Source organism: Sarcophilus harrisii, chromosome 1 (assembly GCF_902635505.1).
Source record: "Sarcophilus harrisii chromosome 1, mSarHar1.11, whole genome shotgun sequence".
NCBI lineage: Eukaryota > Metazoa > Chordata > Mammalia > Dasyuromorphia > Dasyuridae > Sarcophilus > Sarcophilus harrisii.
This window is the reverse complement of record NC_045426.1, coordinates 107,664,799-107,687,336: the sequence shown is the minus strand read 5'-3', so window position 1 is coordinate 107,687,336 and position 22,538 is coordinate 107,664,799.

Sequence of the window (22,538 nt, the reverse complement as noted above, 5' to 3'; positions counted from 1 at the left end):
TGGAAAATGAGAAGGTTGGACTAGGTGGCCCCTGAACCTCATTCCAATTGTATGTTTAATCTATGACTAGAGGACCTTTAAGGACTATTCCAACTCAAAAATTGTTATCTAAGCAGCCTATATACTGTGAAGTCTCCAGTGCAGGAAATCCCCTTCTTATTCATAAATTCAAAGACTGTCAGCCTAGGAATCCCTGAGAGGGATTCTTAACCTTTTTTGTATCATAGATCCTTTTCAATAGTCTGAGAAAACCTATGAACTCTTTAGAATCTTGCTTTAAAATGAATTGAATAAAACACATAAAATTTAAAGGAAACCAAATATATTGAAATATAGTTATCAAAAGTCTTTTTTAACCCATAGATTATAGATGCATCTAGTCCAAATTCTTCATTTTGTATATTTGGAAAACAAATTCATAATGTTATCTTTTACCAAAGAATCATAAAATATCAGAGTTGGCAGAGACCTCAGCAGTTGTATATCCTTTTGTTCACATGCTAAAAGTGGCCATCCAACCTTTAAGACCTTAAATAAGCCATTTTACTTTACTTTAGATGGAATTAATTGTTTAAAAGGTTTTTTTGTTTTTTTTTTTATTAATAGAGTCAAAATTTGTCTATTTGATTTTAATTCTGTCTTAGACAAATACAGAAATCAAATCTCTATTACATCTGATATGTCTGCTTATATTTGAAGAAAACTATATTATATCCTGTGAACATTCCCTCTCTGAATATTCTTTAGCCGATTAAATGGGTTTCTGCATTTAAGTCTTCTTTCCTATATTTCATGGTAGCATAGAGGTGCTAAAATATCCCTAAAATATCCCAACCTCTGGAAAATTTCCAGAATGGCCAGACATTATGAGAGATTGTGTGCCTGTTTTATCTGAAGACCAGTATCATTAAGCCCAGAAAGCCTCATCAATAGAAAGTTAGGTAGGGAGTAATTAAATTTTTTCATATATAGAGTTCTCCAAAAACAATCTCATCAGGTACAGAGAGCTTACAATGTGTTAATGCAGGGAATACCTGTCCAAAAGAATGATACATGTTAGCAAATTCTTCAAGTATTTACATTTTTAGATTTGTAATTTGAAATAAACAGGAATATGCATTTACACAAATGTATATTTGTGCATATTTTTGTATATACCCCTTTTGCATACCTCTCTGACTATATATGATAAACTCCCATTTCAAAACTGGAAAATTAATTGTGTATATATATATTATACATATGCACATATACATACACATATCCATTTGTATATATGTGTTTGTACATATATGTGTGTTTTTATATATACATATATATGTCTATAAAATCACATAGGTCATCATATAAACATCAGGATCACCTGAAAACTAATTAGATTTTTTTTCCTGATGATTCACAAACGCAATTCTGGACCTTTGAATATCACTGCAGAGTATAATACTATAAATGGAGGTTAATTTGATAGCCTAAAAGATTGAGCTCTCAGTTTCTATTAGCATATTCTTAGAAAGTACCCTTTAAAATTCAACTAAATATTATTTGACTTGCTATTTGTCATTTGTAAAAAAAAAAAAAAAGAAAGAAAATATATAACTAATAAATAAATATAAATCTAGTGATTTGAGCCTTCTGCTAACTTAGATTCTCAATAAATATGACCTATCTACATTTAATGCTATGTATATACCAATAATACATTCTGTCAGTCATTGTCTTTCTAGTTCAGAAAAGCATTTAATTTTTAAGGAAGATTTCTAAATCTTGGATCACAAATGTCTTTGACTAGTCATAGGTAAAAAAGCAGGTTTATACAATATTAGAGAACATCATGCTCAGTGATTTATTTTTCACGTACTGGCTTTTGATCAATTCTCACCTCTTATAATTCATCCTCATTTCTCCAAATTAAATAATGTTTTATATCAAGTTCACACAACTAGCTATCTATTCTTATAATAAGGCTCATGTGATGATCATGTTGTTTTTTGGCCCTTCAGATTATTGGGGGTATACTGGACTTTATGGGAAGGGATAATTCTATGCTTCTAAAAACTATTACTATGAAATATGGCATCCATTAAAGCAGTCACCAGATTCCTGTTCTTTTCCTTGGAAATCACCCTTTGAAAGTAAAAAGAACAACAAAAACACATACAGAAAGAGGGAAAAGAAGAGAGAGAGAAAGAGGTGGGGAGAAGGAGGGAGAGAAAGGGAAAGAGAGGGGGAGAGAGAACCTTCATTGAGTGCCTAGCCATCCATCCCCCAAAGAGATGTAATCTCTACATAACAATGCTTAAATCAGCATGACATTTACAACACATATTAAGTGGTTTGTTATTTATTTCAAGACTTTAATTGGCACAATATATTAACAGCATTGTTGCAACAGTTCCACTTAAGGATTTTTTTCTTCTGCAAAAAAAAAGAAAAGAAATAATATACCAAAATTATTCTACAACCCCTTATGTCTTGTTTCCCTTTAGCATGAACTATTAAAAATATAAAGCTTTAGAAATCATATATTCATGTATTACAATCAATCCAATTTTATTGAACTCAGATCACTGTTATTTTTTCCTCCTGCCATTCGAACATAAATGATTAAGAGATTTTTTTTCCCCAAGGACTAAAACAACCCCAACTTTTCCCCCTTAAGAACTTCTTGATGTTCATGTTCTTTTCTATTTGGAGTAAAAGCTCATTAAAATATTATGAAGCGCATAGCATAATTATGTGGCAATATTCGCCAATGAATAACATCTGTAGTAGTGTGTATGCGTATTTATATTACAGTAAACTTGAGTTCAGTCACCTTTCCTCCAATCCCCCTGCCTTTCTCTATTTTGCCTCTGTTCTAAAATTCTTTGTCTTGAATAGAACACTAGGCTAAATGGGAAGTGCACGGGCTCCAGTACCACAGTACAGGCATTGTTGCTGAGGTTTCTGTACTCACTGAGCGCCAAATGTTATTATTCCATCATTAGCCTGTAGTTCATGCCAGGGTAAACTGTACTGTGCTAAATGCCTCCAAACCTTATTTGCTCCTTTTTTATTCGGGTTATTTTTAAAATCTATCTTTTTCTTGTTCACTATCTGGCACTGGAGTAAGCTGGAAAGTGTATCCAATGCACACCCAGTTTTCGGAGCTGGATTTCTTGCTCTTCTTTACTTTATTCCACTTGCATTAAAAACCCAAGGTTCTTGGGTATAATAAAAACGTTGAGAACTTGCCTATACCACAAATATTTGGGTAAAGCACATGGGGCAATTTTGCCAGACTTCTCTTATTTGTTAAACTGAGTTAACTGTAACATGATTCCAAAAAACTGCCTTTAGAAAGAAAGAAAAGGCTTATAACACCAGAGAGATAATTACCACAATCTGTGTTATAGAAAATGCCAAACAAAGGAGCACAAACTCATTTTTGTATGTGTGTGCGCACGTGTGTATGTTATGTGTGTGTGTTTTCTTTTACTTTCGGTAATTTATATAAACATGTAAATATTCTATAATGTGTGGTCTGTGGATAAAAAATACAAGCCCAATCCTCTACAGACATAACAAAAAGTATTCCATGGAGTGGGGAGTGAATGGAAATTTTGTGAGGTTGAGATCTTTTCAAGACTGAGTGCTCTCTTTCTGTCTCCTCTCCCTCTTTCTATCTGACACCACCCAAGAGCTGCAGTACCAACTAGTTGCCAAGAATCTGACATCCACCTACCCTTCATTTAAAGCTGTCAATCTCCTTTTGCACATATAAATAAGGCTCGATTTGAAAAGAAATTAGGTTCTAGAACCTGGAGTGATGATTCCTTTTCACCAAATATTATTCTTTTTGCGTTTATTGCACCATCTTCATCATGCTATTATTGAATATTGTCCTTTGGGGTGAGTTTTGTAGACAGAACCATTTCCAATTTTCCTTTTTTGTCTGGCAGTTGTTTCTAAATCTAAGCTACTTTTTCTACACAATTATTAACATACAGACATTATATGTAAGTACTAATAATCACTGCTTGTGGGTGTATCCTTATGTGTGTATAAACAAATACACACCCCCACACATATTTTCAGTTTCTAAAGCTCTAGTTCTTTCCCCATAAAAAATTTTGTGTTCCCTAAAGCAGTTAGTTAGTGCACTTTATTAGAGAGAGAGAGAGAGCCTTCAACATTTCCTTGTTTTATGTTTAGAAGAAGTGAACCTTGTAGGTCTGACCTAAGCTCTCTGGTATGCTTCAGTTGAGCCCAGATTATAGACCGTATGTTTCAAAACTCACATCACCCAGTTTTCTCCCCTCTAAAAAAGCATCATCATCACCATAATTCCTTATTTAAATTGCATCTGGACTGTCTTTGACAGCCCCAGCTGACCCCATCATTTCCTTCTCTTATTACTAACATGCTTCTTCCCACACGCACACACAGTATGACATTTTTCAGAGAAGAGGAAAAAAAAATTAGGAGTTGCTTTCCATTCAGATGTAGACATATTGTCACTAAAATAGCAACAAGGGGACACATACAATGAATCAGGTCTCTGAAGAGACCAAACATAACACATCACTAAGGTGCATGTAAGGATAAACCCATGAAGACCTCGAAATAGGATTTGGCATTAAAACCATCCTGTTGAGCCAAAAGCCAGCCAGGGCATGGAAGCTTGTTATTATGACTTGCTCTGTGAGTAAGAGCCACAGGGAGGGTGTGAAGACTGCTTAGTATAAAGACTATTTAGAATACAGGAAGACTGAGAAATACGATGCAAATTCTGACCATCTCTAAAATTCAGTCGCAGACATAATCACAATTCAATTTTAATATTATCAGTTAAGAATCGGTCATTGAGACCTCAGAAAAGAAATCTATAAATGCTGATCAATGAATTGACTTTACTTTGGGGGAATAACATTGTGTTTGGATGAAAAGGTCAAAATACTGTGTAGTGAGAGAGCCACACTTATTATTTCAAAGAAGGAAGCTGAAACTCAAATGTTTTAGAACTTTGGCTAAGATAGCAAACCCAAAACATAGATGGTCATTATTCAATTTTCTGAAAGCCATGTTAGTTGTTCCATCTCTGTTTCATTCTTTCTTCACAAAGCAGACAAATTCTTTCTTCCTTCATCTCTTAATTCCTTCCTCTTCCATTATCTATTTCTAGCTTCTTCTGGCTACTTCATCTTGAAATCACTCTAGTAAATGCTCCTGTTTTCTCCTGTTTCTTCTTTCACCTTGGCCTTTATGTCTGTTCACTATGTTTACAAAGTACTGTGGTAGGTTTTGGGAAAGGAACGTTGAGTTAAAAGCACAAGAGACTTGGTGCTTAGTAAATGTTTGTTTAGTTGAATTGCTGACTTTTTTAAATGTAGGCTCTAAAAGAAGCATTTGGCTCCTTTGTCTTCTTCCAAGGGCCTCTTTCTAAGGGGAGGTTACTCAAACAGTACTCTGGCTGAAAATGCTGTTGTCAGAATGTCCTGGATCAGGTTCAGGAGGCTTTTCTTGGGTTTAAAAATAAAGTCTTCAAGAAAAAAATCGAATTCCTTAATATCTATGTAAAAAAATGAGAAGAGGTTGATTTCTCAGAATGAGTAAACCAGATTTTCAAACTTGAGGGCTTCACTGTGGGAAGTGAAAGTGGCCACTTTGAACATTCTTGAAGCACCTACAAAGTTGGAAAGACACCCAGGGGTGAACCCAACTAATCAATAAGCGAGTATTTAAGCATTTGTTATGTGCCAGGCATTGTGCTTAGTGCTGAAAATAAATATAAAGCTAAAAGTGAAATAATTCCTACTCTCAATGTGCTTAAACTCTACTGGGAATGGATGCATATATGCATATATGTATATATGTGGGTATATACATATATATGTGTGCATATCCACACATATAAATTTATATCTATATGACTGAGTCATTTCTAATAGATAGTCAAAGGCTAGGAATTCTTTGTAAAAGAATTGAAAACTATTAATAACTATATGAAAGAATGCTCCAAATTACTAATAAGAAGAGTAATGAAAACTGAAGCAACCCCAAGGTCTCACCTCACATCCAGAAAATTGACAAAGATGACAAAAGAAGTGAAAATCAATATTGGATGTTTTGTGGGAAGGTAGGCATAGTAATATTTCTTGGTAGAGCTGTGAATCAGTAAAATCATTTGGGAAAGAAACTCGAAATTATGCAAATAAAGTGACAAGAATACCTACCCCTCCATACCTTTTGAATCAAAGATTTTACCACTAGATATATGACCCTAGGAGACCATTGATTTAAAAGCAAAACAGCAAAATGTTTATTGCAACCATTTTTGCGATAACTAAGAACTGGGAACAAAGTAAAAACTCCTTGGTTGAAGAATAGCTAAAAACTTGTGAGAAAAGAATTTAATGGAATTACTATGCTAGAGGCATGACAAATATTATACATACAGAGAAACATGGGAAAATTTGCATGAACAGATGCAAAGTGAAATAAGTGGAGCCAAGGAAACAATATACACAAGATTATAACAATGTAAATAGAAAGAACAACCAGAAAACAATGGAAAATTAATGTTGTAAAAGTATAAAGAACAAATTAGACACCCTAAAAAGGAGATATGAGAAAATACACCCTTACCCATACTTCACAGTGGTAAGAGATAATTTTTGTTGTTGCTTTTGTGATGATCATTATTATTACTTTCCTTTCTTCCTCAACTTTTTGGGAGGGAAGGATGAAAGAGATAGGGGGAAGGTAATGAAAAACAAAATAAAAATTTGCTTTTAAAACTATTATGATGGCTTGAACTTAATTTTAAATGTGAAGAAATCTTTGTTATGAGAATGCACGCTCTAAAATTCCATTGATATTTCCTTCTGTGAGAGAAAATGCTGGTAGAGGATGGAATGGGGTTTATAATGACTCTTTTCAAATGAATAACATGAAAGGAAAAAAGAAAACCTATTTCTCTATTTTCATTTTGGATGGGATCTTTGAATATCATCTGGTCTTACCCCCTCATTTTGTGGAAGAATGGTTTCCCCATGATTTGCCTGAGGTCACATAGGTAGTTAGTGGAAGAATCACTATTCAAACCTAGTCTGCTGGTTCCAAACCCTGCATTTTTTCTACCATGAGAAATAACACTTTAAAAACAAACACTATCTTTAAAGTGTTAATATTCAAAAGAAAGATAATAAAAGTCTTAGCCGCTAGCTTTCCTTTATATATAAATGCTGCTATTTCAAGTTTATGAGTGGTATACCGGCATATTTTTCTAGACTTGAATTGCTTTGATCCCCTAATAAAAATCTAACCAATTTTAGGCTCTTGGGATTTGAAAAGGAACGTTGTGATCTCCAATACTCCTTAAGATGCACAAGAAAAGCTGAGGCCTAGAGTATGAAAGTAAGTTGTCCAATGTTAGAGGAGGATTCGAGAAGCAGAATTGAATGAGAAAATCTATTATTTTGTTTTCCTATTGCCTGTGGGATAACTGAGGATATAAAAGGATATTTTTCTAAGAAAAAAATACTAGAAATAGAGCACAATCATATTTTATAGCAACTATTTTAAACTTCAGTACTTTTAATTAAATATCATTTGATTGTGTTCTACACACATATAAGGCTCTAATTATAATTTTTATCATTAAGTCTTAGGAACCAGTAGGACTAGATTTTATTTACAGTGAGATCATGGATTCAGAGGTGGAGATGAACTCAGAAATCATCTTGTAAAATCCTATAAATAAAATGGATTCCCAGAAAACTCACAAACAAGGACTACTAGAACTGAAATTGATAAAATGTCTTCACCCTCCAAATTTAGAGGTTTCTCAAGTATAACATTTTCTTTGTTTTATATCTGACAGATAAGAAAAAAGTTCAAATGCAGACGCTACAAGATGATTCAGGATCTACATGATATTAATTATGAAGATGGAATTGGGAAAAAATGAAAAATTCATGTAGTCTCTCAGAAGCGTTCCAATATAGATAGTCCTAAAATTAGAAACAGATTGTATTCCCAATGTCTACAAGTCAGTTGTTTGAAACTCAAAAGCCATTTCCCCATAGAAACAATGTTATAAATGGTAATGAGATTTTACACAAGTCTATTTAAGTCATAATTTAGCTTAACTAAAACATTTGAGATTATAGTTCTATGGGAAGAAAGGCAGTGAAATATAGATTGGAAACTAAGAAAATAATAATAGTTGAGGTAAACAACCAGAATTTAAGTACTTGCTATGTGCTAAGCACTATACAAAGCACTGTTTATACAAATTATTGCATTTAAGTCTCAAGAGCATTCTGGAAACTGAGGCACAAAGAGAGTAAGTGAATTGGTTGTGATGATTCAATTAATAAATTTCAGAGGCTTAAACTGAATCAGGTCTTGCCAGATTTCATATCCACACTTTGTGACCTTAGTTGTCCCCCTCAAAGGAATTCCACAGGAAAAAATGGGTCAAAAGAGAAAGAGTTAAAACCCTAGTAGGTCTTGGTGATCAGAAGGAACCTATTTGGATCAGAGGTTCAGAGGATCAGAAGTGCCTATTTGTAGTGCCTATTGACTGCACTAATCTCAGGCAAAATTATCTGGTGGTGAGGCTTCTTAGGGTCATAGTTCAGGAATCAAGGATCAGTGGAACAATAGAAGGAGTGAAGAGGAAAGTGGTAGAATAGAGCTAGTTTCAAAAGTAGAAGGTAGAGTGGGCTGGGGAACTGTTGAGTGATGTTGAAGTAGAAGGGAAATCCCCAGCTACTTTGGCAATGAACAGAGTTTTCCTGACAAACACAAGAGGACATTTCCTTCTTTTCTAAGTGTTCTTCCTTAATGGCAAAGGGAAGTCTCTGAGCTTCATTTTCAGGAAAAGTTCTGATAATCCTATTGTGGAACCAGTTCTCATCAGTGATCACTGACTCAGTTTCAAGTTCCTTATTCAGAGATCTACTGGTAAATGTTTAACAACTATTTCTCCATAAACAGTTTAATATGTGTTACTATTTTTTTATAATTGTATAATGTATGATTATTTCTCCAACACTTTTTAAAGTCTGAACAATGAATAAGTGAATAAAACTCATACTGATTTGTAAATTTGCTTATTGCCAGGATGTAAATGCTTAGGTTGAAAATTTCACAGTCAGCTTTTGCTAATATGAATTGGATTCAGCCCACCCCTATTATAATCATTCTCAGATAGATACAGACTAGAAAGGCTTCTGCTCTTAGAAATGTCTTTGTTGTGAAATTCTTATCAAATTTATTTTTAAAAGACAGGTTTAAGAAGTAATCCAAGACAAATTCAGGATCAAATAGCTAAAGATATTAAGTATCTTAGTTACCAAAGTGTTAGCTATTCTGAAATAATCTACCTTGGCAAAATAAATTCAAGATTGGATAGAGAGGATGGAGGGCCCTGAGCAGATCACCAGCAACAGAAAATCTCTGATGCTGGTAAATATAGCCCTAAGCTAAATGTTTCAGTTAGGGGCACCAGCTGATTAGAACACAGTCCCAGTTGCGCCTCATGTGTGACTCTTTCCACTTGCTTGTGTTTCACCTCCTTTCTCTTTCTCAGCTGTGACAGTCTGGTTCCCTTGACAATTTCTGATTGGTGGGTATGGTCCAAGTCACACCTGCCACACTTGCACTCTTGAGCCTCAGGCCATCTCTGCTGTGGGGCTGCCTCTGTTGTCAGCTGCAAAAACTCTGAAACACTGATTTGTAGATACAATAAAAGACCTGATTAACTGGAATTTTCCTGCACTCAGTTTTAGAAGAAAGACAGATGACATGAAGCAGTGGAAAAAGCACAGGGTAGAAAGTAAGAAAATCTCTATTCTAGTCCAACTTTTCAAACTATTTCTATGACCATGGGGAAATGATTTAGCCTTTCAAAGCTTCAGTTTCCATATCTTAAAAATGAAGGACCTTAGTTTACATGATTTTTAAGATCTGTTCTAGCTCTAGAATGTCATAATTCTAAGGCAAGAATTTATTCAGAAAGTCAAACTCCAAAGTATAGACTGTGGTGTGGGAATATAGGCTACTTGGGAAGAGTGTTGGTCAGTGAAGGTCCATACCTGTGACGCATGCTTTCAAGATTGATCTCTCATTGGTTAGTCTTGCCATTGACCCTCTCTTCTCATGCTTTGTCCAAATTGCTTGAGTTTTGATAGAGGGACACTTAAGAGACAAACAGAGGCCTAAGAATACCCTGTCATAGAATTACCTCTGGTGGACTTTACAAAGATTAGGTCTTGCAAAAATATCATGTATTCTCCATGCTCCAGAATGTGAATATTTTATCACCATCACAGAAAAATAAGACTTCCATAGATCACACTTGAAAGGAGCCCTAGGGCCCCTATAGTAGCCATACGCTATACTATAAAGAAGTATTTTCTGTTTTTTCACTCCTTTCTCTCCAGCCCCAATAGTGCTGATCTGTCAAAGCAGTAGGAGGTACCATCTTTACAAACACCAACCTAGAAGTTTTGTTTGTTCCTGCTTCCTCTGTTTGATGCATGTAACAATGGTATAAGAGATGGATTGCTAGAGTATTCTGGGACCCTTGCCTACAAGTTCCATGTTATATGAACTCTGCTACCCTGGCATAGTTCCTTTGCTAACATGTTCTGCTATATAATCATAATTCAATTCCAAAAGAAATCAGAGACTTCACAAAATCTTCAGTCATTAAAGAAAAATTTAATATTTTTGTACTAAGTTAAGAAAATTGATCAACATTTTAAAGAAACATTTTTATTAAAAATGTAAACCAAAATGGTTTTCTGCCAGACATCAGTATAACAACATATTTCAGATTTGGAGACAATTTCACAATGTTGTTCAAGACCTTGGCTACCCAAAGTTCTTCTATAGATATTAGGGCTTGCAAGTAACATAAAACTTTCCCCATGAGTATTTATGTTACTGAACAAAGCAGAAAAGGCCGCATTGTATGGGCAACCACCAAACCTCTCTGGCAAAGTCATTCAAGCTTTTTAATAGACCCAAATGCTGGACAGTCAGATAGTCATGGAGCATCTTTGAAATAACATAGACACTTAATATGTCAGTAGGAATAAAAGATCCCATGGAAAACAGTGTCCTCCTTTTGCAGATAATTGGACTTGGGAGTAGTTATTATGTGCTTGCTTCTGGTAGAGCCAATCAAGGAGAATTGATTGAATGTGAGAAGTCTGAATTTTGGTTTCTGTGATGATGTAGCTCTTCCTTCTAGTTGCAAAGTCATTGAATAGGGAAACAATGAAATTTAACTTGCTAAAAAATAGTACTCTGATCATGTGATGTTGACTGAATTGATGATTATTATTAACAGAAAAAAATGATGGAGAACTGACTTTACCCTAGATATTGCCCCAAGGTATTTCTTTATACTTCAAACACAAACTTTATTACAAGTAGTTGTTTTATATATGGTATGTTTTTAGTCTACTGAGAATAACTAGTAGGAGAAGCATGTGAAGGTCTGAAGGATGAGAAACAGTGAGACTATCTGTGGATTCCCCTCTCCTCTCCTACCTTATGACTCTAGACATTAAAACCCCTTCTATAACTGGTTAATATGGGTATGAGTACATCTAGAAGGAGAATGAGGCAAAATGTCCTTCCATTTTAATGAATTCATTCTCAACTACTAGTGTCCAGTGCACCATTTTGAGAGGATTCTGGGGGTGTTATGTCTTGATAGTAATTGAGAAATACTGGTGGAGCTGAAAACCTAAGGAAATGGGTAAAATTGTAAACTGACCTATAAAATTGAGATTGGGTATCTTTTACCATATGGGTAATTCCCCATTATAATCCTTACCACTTGAGAATGTACCCCACCCATTATCGCACTGACCAATAAATACAACTATCTTAGGGAGTGAACTCCAGCAATATGTCAATAGATAATCAATCAACAAATGTTTAACAACCACATATTTGTGCTTAGACTCTAAGGAGACAAGTATAAATAATGAAATAATTCTTATTGGAAAGGGAATTACATTCTAGATGCTGGAGATACAAATACAACTAATTCAACAAACCTTGCTAACAAGGAGTTCACATTTTATAACTCAGGAAGAAAAGGAAGAGATCAGTTATATCTTGTCTGATAATCTTTTATTGTAGTTAATATGCCACACAGTCATCTTTATTGGAAGGACATTATTAACAAAGAAAATATTACTATCAAGCAATTTAGACAAATGAAATTTGTAGTTGCTCCAATTAAAGTTCTGAGCATTCACTATACATTCATGATTTATAAAGTCAGCAAAATCTTAGGGAGTGAACTCAAAATTCTCCTCTTTCTTTCCCCCAGAGTTGGTGCTTTTCAGTATAAAAATGTTGGGCCCCCAATGAAAATACAATTTGTATTGTAGTTTCATATTTAGAGAGAGACTAGACTCTTTTTAAGATATCCAGAAGCTCTCTTTAAGTCTGATGTTGATTTAGGGTCTATAAATGATAAGACAAATTTCATGGCTTTTTCACAAATAAAGGAAAATATGGAATCACTTAGTTTCTCAGTGAGATTTTCTTTTTAAAATGTTATGCCATTTTATCCCATTTAGAGGTCTTCATTGACTGAATTCATAAAAGTATCATGGAGGAGGAAAGACAGGATTTCAGTTATTAGACAACTAGCCTACCATGTGTCATTCACTGTGTTATATACTAAGGATATAAAAAAAGATTGGAGACAACTCCTGCTGTCAAGGAGCTCACGGTCTAATGGGAGAGACAATATTTTAAGAATCGTGTACAAACAATATAATTTACAGAAGGGAAGAACTAAGATTAAAGGAAATAGGAAAGGCTTCTTTCAGAAGGTGGGACTTTAAAGGAAGCTAGGGGAGCCAGGAGTTAGAGATGAAGAAGGACAAAGTGATAATTTAGTGAATACATGAAAACAAAATCAGCCTGTGGTGGCATCCCATTTTTGTAGCAGCATACTAAACATGCTTCTATGGCCTTACATTATATCCATCTGCAAAACATTTCCTCTCCCTTAAACTCCTGCAGCAAATAGTTCAGATGGAAGGAAGAAAGGAGGGAAGGAAGGAAGAAAGGAAGGAAGGAAGGAAGGAAGGAAGGAAGGAAAGAAAGAGGATAGGAAGAGAAGAAAAGGGAAGGGGAGAGGGGAAGCAGAGGAAGGAAGGAGGAAAGAAGGGGAGGAAGGAAGAAAAGGGGAAAAAAACTCAGAAAAAAACCAAAATATAGTATTTAGTAACATATTCGGTTATTCATACCTATAACTGCTCATATTTGCAATGAAAGAAGAAAAGTATATACATTTTTCATCTCTTTCTCTGGGCCATGCTTGGCTATAATAATTTTTCAGGCTTTAACTTCATTTTTATCATTCCTTCCATTTACATTATTTCAGTCATTGTTTATAATATTTTCCTGTTTCTACTTATTTCACTCATCAATTTGCTTAAAATCATTCCATGTTTCATTGAATTCTTCATATTTGTCACTTGATATGTGTAAGTATATTCCATTACATTCATGCACCATTATCTGATAAGCCCCAATTAATAAATGCTGGCCTTGTTCTTTGCTACAACAAAAAGTGCTACTGAAAATATTTTGGTGTATATGGAACACTTCTCTACACATTGACTTTGACTAAATATGTTTTTGACCTTTTCTATCATGATATCAATTTATATATTTTTAATTTAATACCCCCATATCTAGAACATATATGTAGACCAAATATGCATTTCATTCAAATCAATTTACAATGTCTATTGCTCCCTCCCAGAATTTTTTTTTTTTACATAATGCTAACCCAGAGAATAGATTACTAAAATAGCTTTAAAGATAGTGATAGTGAGCATGGCTTAAATTTGAATACATAGTAAGTAGTATCTGCCTCCTATTCAACATGCTGATTTTATGGAATTCCTAGGACTTTATCTCTGACTAGATTTCAATTTTGGACCTAATATAAATATGTGGAAAGAGTGGAAAATTACTTGGCTATTGAATTTATATTATGTTCCTTTAGATGTTATCACAATACTGCAAAAGATTTGTAGATTTGGAAGGAACTAGTATACATGGTTTCAGAGCTATAGAATTAACAATTTTGCTGCCTAGGGAAAAATTATTAAATACATCTTCAAATCAACTTTGAATTCAAAATGTAATAATACTATACAATTGACACAATTGTGACAAATTCACTTGAAGAGTTGGAGAACTTAATTGCTCTAGGCTTAGAGATGGGTGCTAATAACTGTATAAGGTAGCTTCCTATTTAAAATAATTATTCTTTCTAACTAGAGGCTAAGTTTTAATTAAATTTTTGGTTTCCTCTAAACTTTGGTACCCAAAAGAAAATCATCTTAAAGTACCCTAATTACTACTTTGGAGAGTGAAAAATGGCACTTAGGTGATATGATGAATAGAATGTTGAAGAGAACTTGAATTCAAATCCTGCCTCAGATATTTAATGAGACCAAAGAAGCCAAAATAATTTAGCTTCTTTCACCCTCAGTTTCTTTATCTGTAAAATGGAAATAATAAAGGTATTTATATCACAGGTTTATTGTGAGGATCAAATGAAATAATATATGTAAAATCTTTTGCAATGTTTAAAGTACCAAATAGGTGTGACTATGTATTATTATTATTATGAGACCTTACAATTTCTAGATATATTAGAAATATACTATCATTCTTTAAAAGGTTTGTAGCATAGCTGCAATCCCAATTGATGTCCAAATTACTATTTTCTCTTACTCTTTTGTTTTCTCCTAATTCCTTAATTTTATTCAACATGACAAATTATTCAAGAATGTATCATACTCTTTTTTTTTTTTTGTATGTGTGAGTAGGTCACTACAACACAATTCATTCCATCAGGCAAAGTGGAAATGGATTCCTTCTAATGCCTATACTTCCCAAAGGAAAAGAAATCATTACTTTTCCTTTACTTCAAAGGAATCCAAACCATTAAAATAGATCCTACATTGAAATCAGGTGAAAGTGCTTCCAGTAGAGGTTAAATATGTGTGAACTTGGGAAATCTTGCAGAATCAGTTCCTATTTCATGTGGAGTTGAATAGATTGAATTACCATTTTAGGACTGGAACCACAGAAACCCAAAGAGGCTTTGGGGCCCAAACTAGGAACAATGGATTTTTGTCTAAAAGAAATCTAAACTAGAGCTCCTATGCACAAACATGTGTGATTTAAATGTATAGTAGAATGTTTAAGAATTTAGCCTCATTTGATTGTGTATAAGCTGTGTGTGTGTGTGTGTGTGTGTGTGTGTGTGTGTGTGGAGAGAGAGGTTCAATCCAGAAAACAGATTTATGACTAGAACATGCTACAGCAAGAGAAAGCATGAAAAGCCTTTTCTTTTTCTCTGTCTTTAAAAATGACAACCCATTGCATGGAGAATGTGTTCCTTCCTCATCCAGAAACACATGAAAAGTGAGCCGATGCTCTACATTTACAAGAAAATGGTGTGAAAAGTGGATAATGCATCCCCACGTCAGATCTGCTGAGAGAACTGGGAAAGAGAAGGTGATAGCCAGATGACACTGTGAGAGAGATTCCTTCCAGGGTCTGCACATCTGGATTGTGCAGCTGCCAAGTACAAAGCAGGCACTTCTATTTGCTCCAGCTTGGAATTAAAATTTGGAGAAGCTCAACATGTTCTGCACCACCACCAATAGTATGAAAAAGAGACAGAGTGTTTATCCTGGATTTACCCAATTGCCAGCACAGAGGTACATTCATGACTGATTAGGGGTACATTCGTTTGAGCTCAGGTTATATCAGAAATAAATCCCAGAGGGTTAGGTACTCTATCCAGGGAAATTCTATGTTACTACTTTCCAGAGAATAATGAAACAGCAGTTTGTCAGAAGGTCTTTGTCTGGCATAAGGAAAGAAACACGGCTATTTTTAATGATGTTAGAAGATATTCCCTGTCTCCCCAAATCCATCAGAGCTGAGAGCCTGAGGGAAGTATAAGAAACAATCTCCCATTTTATGAGGCATATGTATAAATTTGTTAAAACCAGAACTTTTGTCATATTTAAAAATATTAAGTTTTCTTTTGTCTGTCAGGTAGGAAGAAAATGGTTTAATCACAGAGTTTGTACTTGTACCAGAGTTGAAAGTATGCTTTTGCAAATGTCTGTGGCATCCATGGATAATAGGTTTTTGGCGTCAGGTTTGCATCTCAGATTTCGTTACTGAGTTTCTTTCCAGAACATTCTTTGATATTAAAACTGACATGGAAGTTTTAAGGGGATTCAGACTACACTTTCTTAGGGACTTGCCCAGTGGCTACAAGGAGAATGAGCCACTAGTGATTTGTAAACCTTTTCCATGGTGTCCAGGCAGAGCCCCCATTCTGGACTAACATACTATGTCTGTGAAGGCAATGTGCTGTGATGGAAAGAAGCCTGACTAGTTTAAGAACACAGAATTCCAGGAGTTCATTGTGGACTTAACAACTGTTAGAGATATAATCATAAATTAGTCACACATTTTCTTTGAGCCTTGATTCCCTCATCTATAAAGTGGGAATAGTAATATTTGCCTCATGAACTTGCTGTACAAAATTTCTGTATAAATGTGAGTTATCATGATGTCAGTGAGGTTTATAAGGTCCAATGAAGAAAAGGGTTGATAAAAATTTTAGTCAGTTGGGTATTTAAAAATTGTCAAACTGGATAAAGATACCCCAAACCTACTTTTTCTTTAATGAAATGGGTAATTTTAACTCTTTCCTTCACTTTGCCAATGTGAACATGTGCAATCCTAATCTTTCACATAACAAGTTAATGCCAAAACAGTTTAAAATTGGCAAGAGTGTCATTGCTCTCACATATACTATGTCATCTTAAATGAATCACATAATCTTTCTGGATTTCAGTTTCCTCATCTATAAAAAAGACTGGGTAGAGCTAGATAATTTCCAACACCTCTTACTATCATTCTTGGCTTAACTTTCCTGAAAATATTTGGCCACTGGATCCTACTTATCCTTTTTCTGAACCTTTCAAAAATCTCTTCCAAAATCTAACTTGTATCTACTTACTTATAAATTCTTTCATGAAATATTCTCTTGTCCCCAAAGTTCCTATTGTTTCAACTTCAGTAATGAAAAAACTTTTTGTTGGTGAGAATCAAATCCAGAACAGCAAGTTCCCTTATCCCTTCCTTCACCTTTTAAAGAATGAGTATCACGAATATAAGCAATCTTGCTAGTTTAAAGTTTCCATTATCTATGTAATAGGGGAAATGATCATAGTGCATTGCCTTGCATATATCAGTTATTACATAAAATGTTTATTGAATTGAGTTAAATGCTTACACTACCTACTACATTTAACTGTTTACATATGCTCTAGACTATTTAGGTTGCTTATACAAGCTGATAAGAACTAGAATTTGCCAAAAATGCCAAGCTTTAACTTGCTTCTGGGTTTCACTTGTTGTGAAAACTATCCCAGAACAAGTACAATAGTTGAGTTGATGTTATCATGCTTTGTGGGTTGGTTTTTGTTTTTTTTTTCAAACTGAACATTTTTTGAGTTCCTAAAGAAAGCCTCCCAGAAATAGTCACAATGTTACTGCTGCTGGGATTTGGAGGGTTTGCATTAAAGCAGATTAAATAGATCCTTGAGTGTTTTTTTTAAGTCTTTAATAATAATACCTAGCATTTATATAACACTTCAAGTTTTGCAAAACATTTTGTAAATATTATTTTATTTTACCCTCACAACCCTTGGAAATAGAAATTGGGATGGGGGAAATTAAGTGACTTACCCAACATCACACATCTGAATATATATCTGAAGCAGGATTGAAACTTATGACACACCTGTGACACACTTTGAGAGCCACTGTTCTAGACATTCATATTGGGGGATTATATAGAACCACTGGAACCCAATTTCATGCACTCTTTTCTATGTTCCATGTAGACATACACAGGACAGGAGAAAATGATAATAGTACTGATATCACAGAACGCTTGGAAGGATCAAATAAGATGTGTATTTATATTATATGTTTTATATATGAAATATATTTGAATATTTATATATGACATTTTTATGTTTATAAATGAAATATATTTGAAAATCTAGGACATTACATAAATTTAAGCTATGTTTTATAATTAGATAATGGAATTGAAAAAAGTCATCATAATCTTGCAATAAAAAGAAACTTCAGAACCAACCTACTTCATAAATGAAAAAGAATCCCCAGTACAAAAACTCTACAATAGTCACCTAGTCTTTTTTTTGAAAACTTTCACTATTATAGTTTGCAAAGGAGCTGTACTTTTGAATATCTGCCTCTCTTCAGCATATGTTCTTCTATGTCTACTTGGATTGGCCTAGCTAATCTACCCATCTTTGTTTTGTTTTTTTTTTAATGATCAAAAACCTATGCACTAGTACAAAAAATTAAGCTCCCATACATACTAATATTTAAATAAATAAGTTTCAAAGCATAAATGTAATAACTTTTTGATTATTTTAAATTTTCATCAGACTCTGCAAACATTCCTTACTCCTCATTTTTCTTCATCTGTAGCTATAGTTCTTCTGTGTCTTGTTCTTTTGATTATGTTTTTTTTTCCCCATTTCATTTTGTTTTATGAAGTTCTTACCAAAGTCCTTTGTATATCCATACCATACATCTTACTCCTTTTTGTTAGAATTTTAGATTGATTCCTGCTTCCCCCCTCCATAAAAATATTGCATAAAATTAAAATAATACTTAAACAAATCATTCCTATTCATTTTTAACACATTTGGGACATATTCTCTGGAATGAAATTATTGGTTTCATGTTCATTTTCTTTCATGACACTTCCACTTCCTCCTTTTAGAGTTAAAATGTAATAGTTCCACCACCATTGTTTTTTTTAGAAAAAAAATGCTGACATTTTTCTAATTTTTGACTGTAGTCCTTCTTTCAGTTTCATCTATAAGTGCTCATGGAAGGATCTGGCTTAATTGGGCCTCATGCCAACATTTTTAGCAAATTTGTTTTTCTTTCTACTGCTTTTTGCTGTTTTATGAGGCAATAATATTCATAATCTCCCACTATTCAACTCTATTAGCTTTTAAAATAAGTTTATATTAGAGACTGGTGTTGCCCTTGGCTTCAATGTCTATTTAGCAAGTGTTTGCTGGCTGAAGTGAATTTTAGGCTCATTTGTCCTTCTCTTTGTGTCAGTTGCTTTGCATTAGTTTGACATCTATAATCCAAAGTAAGAGTCGATGTTGATGTATTTTTCCTTGTTCTATTTCCCATTTGTTATTCACAATATTAATAACTCGTATAAGTCAAGTTGGAGCTGTTGTAATTGCATATCATATTTTCTCATTTCTTCATCTTTTTTCTAAATTAGTCATCAGGTGAAATTAAGCACCTAATATGTGCCAAGTACTGTGCTAAGTTGAGGATACAAAGAAATGTACTCTCTCAAATAACTTACAATCTGATGGACTTTACAATCTTTGTTCTAACAAGTCAGTGATCTGACTCTATATAGACCAACTTATTGCCAAATTTCTCTCATATCTTTTATGCCTGCTAAAATTTCCTGTTCAGTAAAAGGCAATATAGTACAATGGAAAGAGTGAAAAATTTGGAGTAAGCAAACGTAGGCTCAAATCCTGGGTCTGTCAAAAATTGTATGACATTAAGTAAGTCACTTAATCTCTCAGTTTCATCACTTGTAAAAGGAGAAGCCAGACTAGACAAACTCTAAACTTTCTTTCAGATTTAAACTTATGACTTTATGAAGGTAAAATTGTGTGTGTATGTGTGTCATTTGCTAAGCCTAATGCCATCTGATTTTGTTCTTGAAGAAAGTACTAATGATATAAAATGCATGATGGTTACCAATATTGCTAATTGCACAAAAAAATTATATAGTGATCAAGCTTCTTTGTGTTTTACTAGTTTTTGGCCCCATTTGCTTCTAATTCCTGAACCATATTTTTTTACTATTCTTCTCTAAACCTCTTGACAACCAAGTCGTGGAATTTCTTTTTAAAAGTAGAACTTATTTGTTTTATTCAGTAAAAAAAAAAAGAGAAAAACTTTTTAATCAGTAAAAATAACCTTCTTATTCTCCCATACTTAATCCCATTCCAATTGAATTTAGAAGCACATATGAGTTTAGGTTAAAAATATTATCTAGTTTTTAAAATAATTTTTCTGCCTCCTTATCCTCTGCAAGAGATATTGTATATGAGACAATTATTTCTTTTTTGGTCTTTTTGCTTATGTTTAAAAAAAAAAACATGTAAGTCCTATTGACCAAGAATCCCATGAAATTATTTATATACACACATATATGTATATGTATAGGTACATATGTATATATGTGTATGTATATGTATATAGCCTTTAAGTATAGAATTAAACTACCTCTTCCAGATTTTTATTTGTCTTTCTAAGAAGAGAGCCTTTGGGCCACCCTTTCATTTGCTAATAACTTCTTTCTATCTTCTGTCATCTGGTTTCATTTGTATTCAGACAACATTATTGATAAGGATCAATTCTTTTTGAAATGAAAATCTGTGTCTCAACTAGTTGTTAGACAATAATATCACATTTATAGAACCAATGTTAATGATAAAATACTTTTTAATGGTGTGATTCTTGACATCTTCTTCCTTGACCTCTCTTCCCATTAGTCAGGCATTGTTACTGCTGAAGAAGAGGAATGGGTTCCAAAGTGATTTTCTATTTTAATTTGTTTCATGATGGGTGATTGATTCATCAATGAATAGTCACCAAAAGTGAACTTTTCAAAATTTTAGCTATTTTTATTCTGTGGGAATAGACCCACCCTGCCTCCGGGAACACACTAATAACATTTTTCTTAATTTTTAAAGAGTGGAGAATCTGTTCAAGCTGATGCTCATTGCAATAGCTTTAGAAAATCCATCATTATTTCTGGCCATAGTGTTGTCAAAGAATTGGAATATGGTAGGTTTTATAATTAAATTATGCTATGATTTATAATATTAATATTATTAGATTATGATTATGACTATTTGTCATGCTGTCCATAATAAGCATTAAAGTCAAATATTTTGATTATTATTACTGTATTTAATATATATTCATACTGGATAGTTCAGTTTAATATTCTGTGTCTACTATCTTGGTGGTAGAAAAAATATTTCTTGTAATTCTAAATTGTTTTACAAAATTTCCCATACAATTATGAAGTGACAGAAAAGATTTACTTTGAAAGTCATTTATATGTGATTAAGTAGTCTTGGGCATTTTTAGTGTTCTTGTTGATACTTCATATATAATGAGTCTCCATGTAGTCAATAAAAAGTTATTAGAATATCGTTTGGGGATATTTCCGGTAGGAAGTAAGAAAGAAAAGGGAACAGGAGGAAGTTATTTTAGTTTCAGCTTAGCATGATTCAAGCCTCGGATACTCTAATTTGAACCATCCTAAGATTGGCTGTGAATGTTTGTCCTTAGCACTAATCGTTCAAGCAACAAATATTTATTAAATGCCTATCATGTACCAAGAACTGTGCTATACACTAATCAGCTAATGCATAATACCAGATGTCTTTTTAAAATATTTTATTTTTAAAGGGAAATTGGTAGAAATAAATTTAATTTCTCTATGCATCTTATAAAATGTATCTCTCCTTAAATTTAGCTTTGCAAATTTTACTGTTAAGTGAAGGTCCAAGAAAGAATCTAGGATTTTATAAGTGTACTGCAAAGAACTGCTATGTAGCACCATTTCCTCATTTCCTCTATTAAACATTATAAGCAATATTAACTTATAGAGTACTGAGAGTCAGACATTAAAAAATACTAGGGATTTCAGGGAAAGGTGGCAAAAGTTATTTGGGAATGTTCAAATCTAGCCTCAAGGCTATCTCACTTTTATATAGAAAAGAGGATTTAGTAGCAAAGTACTAACTACAAACCAGCAGCATAAAGACCATATAGTTCATACTTGTAGGATCATGGAATGCAAAAAGACTCACAATGCAATTCTGAAGTAATAATAATGAAAATGATGATGATAATGATGATGGTAATTGGTGATGATGATGATAATAATGATGATGATAATGAATAATAGTAATATAATAACTCACATTTAGAAAGCCCTTCAAGAATTACAGGATCTTATATAAAATGTACTTTCATGTTCATGTATCATGTAATGAACATTCATGTTCATTATGACCAATAATAAGAAAAATTTACATCATCAAAAAAAAAAGTCTTCTGTCTAGAAGATTAGCTGATGGCTTATATTCATCCAGCAAATTTGTATCATATTTTCCCAAAATTAACTGGGTGAATTTTGTCTCTTAAAACCATTCAATTCATGGACCCTCAAAATGGCAACTATTGTTGAAAAACACACATCATAGTGATAGCCCAGAAATACAGAATATGAAGAAGTATGGTAAACCCATTTAAAAGGGAGAGTAGGCTGTTGTTAATTTCCCAGAATAGTA